The sequence below is a fragment of the Spinacia oleracea genome, chromosome 6 (genome assembly GCF_020520425.1).
Source record: "Spinacia oleracea cultivar Varoflay chromosome 6, BTI_SOV_V1, whole genome shotgun sequence".
In the NCBI taxonomy this organism is placed as follows: Eukaryota; Viridiplantae; Streptophyta; class Magnoliopsida; order Caryophyllales; family Amaranthaceae; genus Spinacia; species Spinacia oleracea.
Genome location: NC_079492.1, coordinates 22,909,662 through 22,916,612, shown reverse-complemented (window position 1 = coordinate 22,916,612; position 6,951 = coordinate 22,909,662). Strand labels below are relative to the sequence as shown.

Genomic DNA, 6,951 nt, shown 5'->3' with positions numbered 1-6,951 from the left:
GACACGGAAAACTCTTCATTTGCGTCGCTGTATTTGCGTCACACATTTAAACACGCGACGCATTAGTTGAATATTAGTCTGAAATTTTATCATTTGCGTCGCAGTTTAACTTTGAGCGACGCAAATTACGAATTATCTTTAAATTAAGTCAATTGCGTCGTCGATTTATTAAACTGCGACGCAATATTAATTAATCTTGCGTCGTAGATTAATAAACCAGCGACGTAGTTGACATATAGAAAGATATTCAGTCAATTGGGTCGCTCATTTATTAATCTGCGACGCACTGACTTTTCCATTTTTCCATTTACACATGTTCCGCCTACCTTCTCCATACCTCTCTTTCTCTCTCATCCGCTTCATTTCAAAGCTTGAAACCTCAACCGTCAAAACCTCTCTTTCTCCGCCACCCTCCTCGTCCAGTTGAAGACTCCTACAACTTTCTCTCTCCTCAAAAATTCCAATCACTAGAATTAAGACCGAAAATTACAAAGTCCATGAAAAGAGCTCTGCGAAAATAACAAGAGGAAAAACGCTAGGTTCCGGCGCGACGATGAAGGAAAAATATCGAAGCAGTATGAATGGTTTGCAGTTCCGGTACTTTCTCTCTCTCATACCCTAGTTCCGAAGTTTATCATGTTTTGCTTATGTTGATTTTGGTGAACCTAGGGTTTTTGTTTTTTGTTATCGATTGATTTAAGATTGTTTTCCGGTGAGTCGTCAGATCTGCAACTTATTTCTTTGGCATCAAATTGTATGATTTTATATAGGAACAGATACAGTACAGATTCGTTCAATATTAGGGTTTTGGATAAAATTCTTGTTTAAATTGTGTTTTTTAGAAGCTGGTAGCGTAATTGGGAAAATTTCCATCCACTTTACTTGGTGATTCGTATATATTTAGGGTTCATGGTTGGGAATTTTAGGTTTAATTTGTTGTTTGATTGAATTTTCGGAAATTTAGAACTAGTAAATTTCACTTCAATATTCGTTAATAATCGTAGAACTCTATGTAGATTATGTATTAAGATGCTTAATTTGAGTTTAATTTCAGTTAGTACGAGAATCTGATTATTACATATAGTTCGTCAGTATTTGAAGTGTTTTGCGATTGATTTAGAGTGTTTAGAAACTTAATATTTGGCTGTTATCTAATTGTGGAATTTTTGACACTTGTTTTTTAGGGTAATTGAAATTATTCCTTAATTTTATGGTAATGAAATGGTTATGCAATTATATGGCTGTGAATATAGGAAATTACATGAGAAGTTTGATGCAGAAGCTTTAAATTCTACTTATATCGGTGGATTCTGTAAAACCCATATTTCAGGGTGTTTTGATTTTTGTGGATGGGAAATTTGACAGATTCTAGTATCTCAATATCAAACCCAAATTGGAAATTTGACATGCTTTTAATTCAATTATCTTTGTGCCTTATTAGGGTTTGAATCCCTAATCACATATGAAGTATTTCATATTTTCATCACTGATGTTATGTGGAGATTCTAGACAACCGTCATTTGCGTTCCTGGGACGTTCTTATTGTTAACAAACTTAGGTAAGTATTTGCATTTTGCAGATGGCTAAGACGTGCAAAGAAGCAGCATACAGGGGTAAGTGCAAGCTTTCCGGCTTTGTACAGTTCATTATTACACTAGCTGTTGGTGCCTTTTGTAAACTTGGCTACTTTGTTAATTAAGTTGTGTATGAGACTGCGCATCTATTTGGCCCCTGAAGGTTTATACTTCTATTCTTGCTCATTGCTCATTGAATGTAGTGTCTAAATAGTAGTTTTGATGTACAGGTAGTCATGTACGAAGTATGATATATGTGAATATGGAATCATATCATGTTTTCTCATCCTTGTCACTGAGTGGCAAGATTGAAGTTGTGTCTATATATTCCTGCATTAAGCTGATTATTAATTGAATCTTCTGATTTCTGACCAAAGCTATAACATGTTGAATCCAAGTATTGGTTTACACGTAGTTGATTCTCCGGTTTGTTGAGCTTATGCATGACTTTATTAATCCTGTGTTAGTTGAGTTTGTCCCTTTGTCTAGCTGTGTTGATTTATTTTCGTTCATACAGCTTTGAACCGTGTGTTTAGTCAGATTTTGTAGGTTGTACTTTGTGGATTCTTTGGTAGGAGATATAACTTACCCTTCAAACATTTAAACGTCTGCGTAAAACTAACACTATTAGTTAACTTAATCTGATTAGCCTAGTTTAAAGGGACAGTAAGTGAGGCCTGGATGGTACATATGAAACCCCTAACATTTCAAGTTAAAAAGGAATGAAATTGATGTCCGGTTTCTTTAATTTGTTCTTATGTACATAGTGATTGACTGAGCTGCTACGTGCCTATGAACTAAATTATTACAAATACTTTAATCGTTGAATTGTTTGAGTCTGGATGATTGATCTTTAGTTGCGCTCAGTTCAATGAGAGTTATATTAAAAAGTTATTGAAGTTTCTTTGTCTGCTTAATGACGTGTGAAGTGTATCTATTGGTTAGCTTGAACTGGCAGTGTTTTCACTAGTTTTATCTTATTGCAGGTTTACGACATATATTAATCTGTATAAAATTCATCTTCATGTGTCAGGCTGTTTAAATAACATGAATTTTTTTTTTTTGTAGTATCTACTGATAGGTGCCTTGGGGTTACTTGTCAAGTTGTCATTACTTTCAAGTACCGAGGAAACGAAAGTAGCTGGTGCAGACTGAACACTTGTGACAGTACGTTGAACCTCAAAACCATGCGAGGGTCTCGCAAGCAGAGCTCTTGACGAGGCAGCTGCTATACCGTTGCCTGTTGTCAAGTCATTGTTGGGTCCCTACCTGGTTTTCTTATCCTCCACAGTGAATGGGTATGATGTGCATGCTCACCTTGTCTTTTCTATTTCATGGTCATTATGAAATAGACATACATACTAATTGATAATTCTTAGAGTTATCTATCCTCTTTTAGATAAAGTGTATACACATATGTGTCACTGAGATGTATTTGTTTCAGATATGAAGGCACTGGCCGCTCTTTGTCTCTGAAGCTTGTCAGTCATTTGGAAAAGCAGAGTCACAACCCTGCCACTGGTGTGATTTCAGGAAATTCTGGTAGTAGTTTATTTTTTCTTGCTGTGGAATCCTTCAGAATGATGTTTTTATTTTGCATCTCTTTCCCACTTGAAGAAATGTTATTAGGATGGATTAATGTGATATCTGAAACTGTTGGCCAAGTCAATGAAGTTAGAGATTCTTCTCTCAATTCTCAAAACTATCAAGGTTTTACCAAGAGTTCACCACTTTGTTTGAATTTATTAATTTAACCACTCACCGGTAATTTGGACTTGATTCTATGCATGTCTTCTTACTGAGGTCGTCAATCCTAATGCTGAAATGGTAAAGTATGTCTAGAATTTGGCCAGGAAGAAATTAGAATTGACAGCAGCAGGTGTAATCTGTTCGTTTTAGTTGTTGTTCTGTTCTGTTCTGTTTCGTTGCTATTCTGTTTTGTGTTGTTCTGTTGCTGTTCTGTGCATTCTATTCTGTTCATTCTGTTCTGTCCGTGCATTATATTAAGTACATGTCATTATTTGTTCTGCATGTTAAATAAATGTTGTGAGATGCATGGGTAGTGCGTTGCATTTATGGCTGCTTTGTCTGAACAGCTTATATGCGCTCCCTTTATGCGTTAATGCTCTCTCTTGACTTTTCTTCTCACATGTCTGCCTTGTTTGCTTTTTTTTTGCTGAGGCTGAAGCTGAAGCTGTTCCCACAAAGACTACACTTAGATCAGATCATGGAAAGGAGTTTAGGAGGCAGCACCAAGCTGAACTTGCTGGTGGAGGTGCAGGGGTGGGAGATAATCGCTCAGCACGGAGATCTTTACTTTTGGTCTGTATTGGGTACTTAATATAAATTATTAGAAATACAATGATTGTTTCCCGTATTGTAAGATTTATAATGGTTATTGTCCTTATGTTTTAAGCCTTATCTAGTAATGAGTTGACCATTTTACTATAGTAAAATGGAACCTATTTTTTTAACAAAATCTAAAGTCGTTTGTGTCGCACTTTAGCTAATCTGCGACGCAAATGACTATTGTTTTTAACATATTGAAAAGTCATTTGCGTCGCACTTCAGCTAATCTGCGACACAAATGACTATTTTTTTTAACATATTGAAAAGTCATTTGCGTCGCACTTTAGCTAATCTGCGACGCAAATGACTATTTTTTTAACATATTGAAAAGTCATTTGCGTCGCAGTTTAGCTAAACTGCGACGCAAATGACTTTTCGACATGTTAAAAAAATAGTCATTTGCGTCGCAGATTAGCTAAAGTGCGACGCAAATGACCATTATTTGCGTCGCCCAAAAGTGCGACGCAAATGACTTTTTTCATTTGCGTCGCAGCCAGTTGCGTCGCACCAATGTGCGACGCAAATGAGCTTAAATGACCGACGCAAATGACTGTTTTTCCACTAGTGGCAGCAGCAGGTACGCTGCCTGCCTCGTGCGCGCTAGGCGAGGAAATGGGCAGGCGGGAGCTTGCGGGGCTGCGACGAAGCAAGGTGCAAGCCTTGCGACGCCCAGCACACACACGATGCACAACACGCACGCAGGGGCAGCTATGGGGCTGGGGTGTGCGAGCTTGGCTCGTGCGCTCTTGGGCCTCACGCAAGGCGGGGCTGGGCGCAAGCCTAGCCCGACTAAGTAATTGGATTTTTTTTAAAACGTTTAATTCGTTGGGCTTCGTATATTTGCATTAATTTGGGCTAACGGGATATTTTATTCATTATTTTATTTGCTTGGGCCGGGCCGCGAGTTTTAATTTAATATTTCATAATTTATCTGGAATAATTATTGGTTTGAGTGGGAGCCACTAAATGAAATTAAAATGAAATAATTATTTTTAATTATTTTCGTAGGTCGCATTATTTTAATTAAATTCAATTTTAATTAGAATAAAGTCTAAGGATTAATAATTTGGAAATTGATTAATCTTTTAGGACGCGTTTATGTGAACGTGAATTTTAATTAATTCACATAAATACTTGCATATTAATATGGGCCATTCGTTTTAGCATACGAATGGGTGAATGCATAGAATATATATTTTATGCAATGCAGGTACTCCAAGTGATTAGTATGGCTAATTTAGGATAGTTAAATACGGTCTGCGTACTGTTCTATATTTGAATGTAAAGTTTTAAATATGGTATGCGTACCATGAAAATTTTGATGTAATTTATTATTGGATTTTTTGGTATTTACTACCTTAAAAATACACCACTTTTGTATTTACTACCTTATGAAAATTTTATTTTAAATTACTACCTTAAAGTTCCATTTTTTTTGTATTCACTACCATTTTACAGTTTTCTCATTTTAAAATTGAGATATCTCTTTCGTTTCTTAATCATTTTAAGTGATTCAAAGCTCATTCTTCTCATTTATATGTAAGGATTCCATAGGGATCTTACCTTTTAACATTTCGTAAAAGTTTAAACAAATTAAATATTATTTTTAAAATTATAAAATATTTATGAATTATCAAACGAATTTTTTTGAAATGACTTTCTCAATGAAATCCCTATAGAAAAAGGAAAATAATGAACTTCGAATCACTTTAAACGATTAAGAAACGAAAGAGATAACTTAATTTTAAAATGAGAAAGCTATAAAGTGGTAGTAAATAAAAAAAATCTGGAAGTTTAAGGTAGTAATTTAAAATAAAAATTTCATAAGGTAGTAAATACAAAAGTGGTGTATTTTAAAGGTAGTAAATACCAAAATTTCCTTTATTATTTTCAAGTATTTCTAAGTTTAGAACTTTAAGTTAGCATTTGAACGAAGATTCAAGACGATGCCAAGCTAACAAGGACGTGATGAAGATTGGATGCTTCAAGACAAGATGTTTTGGGCCATACTAGATCACCATTTATTTATGCACTTCTATATATATATTATGCCTGAATGTATGAATGTATGTATGCTTTGCATGAACAGGTTGTTTTCTATGAATCGATTAGTTTTAAGTTCACTAAATAATCGAACCAACATAGAAACAACTAGGTCCAAGTAATATTGAGTTTAAAAATTGCCTTCCAAATCAACACTTACAAAAATCTAGGGATCTAAGATAATAGGTTTACGCTAAAGCGAGGTGCTATTTTAGTTGACTTAGGTGGTAAGGCGTCCTAAAGGAGCACGTTGATTGTGGTTACAACTCAAACAACAATGGCATTAAGTTGTGGCAATGGGATAAATTATGGCATTAATTTATTAACTAAGAGTAATTTGGAGATTACTAGCAATAGGTTTTGCTTACCTGAAATCTTAAACTACTCAAGACATGCTAAAGCTGCTTAAGGATTTAGGACTTTTGGGGTCTTGGAATCGTTTCATTCATTTTGGACCATGTTTTTGCTTTTTGCATGAATGAAATTTTTTAATAGCTTTAATGATTGCATGTTTTTCTTTTATTTCAAAGTTATTGAATTGTATGAATGGTTATTTATTGCAAATTCTTTTCGATTGTAGTAATCAAATGGCCGCAAACAATAACACCTTCAATCTGCGTTCAATTCTCGACAAAGAGAAGTTGAATGGCAACAATTTCCTCGACTGGCAAAGGAACTTACAAATAGTTCTTATGCATGAGGAAAAAGAATATGTCCTTGAGGAAGAGTTACCGCAAGAGGCTGGGCCGGAGGTAACTCAAGCTGCCCTTAATCGTTGGATTCAGGCCAACAGGGATGTCAAATGTGTGATGCTTGCATCCATGAGTCCTGAACTTCAGAAAACGTTCATTAACTCGGATGCTTACCAAATCATCTTGGAGTTGAAGAACATGTTTCAGGACCAAGCCAGAATCGAAAGATTCGAGACTCAGAGGTTGATCCTTGAGACTAAGCTCAAGAAAGGAGAACCAGTGAGCCCACATGT

General features: G+C 35.5%; 1 long non-coding RNA gene across 1 annotated transcript; it reads left to right on the top strand.

Moving 5' to 3' along the window:
* The first annotated feature begins 1,582 nt into the window (after nt 1-1,582).
* LOC130462737 (uncharacterized) lies at nt 1,583-4,014 on the top strand. The gene is made up of 3 exons (XR_008923450.1): nt 1,583-1,613; nt 2,643-2,872; nt 3,019-4,014. It is a non-coding gene; the product is annotated as an uncharacterized lncRNA (long non-coding RNA).
* The last annotated feature ends 2,937 nt before the right edge of the window (nt 4,015-6,951 follow it).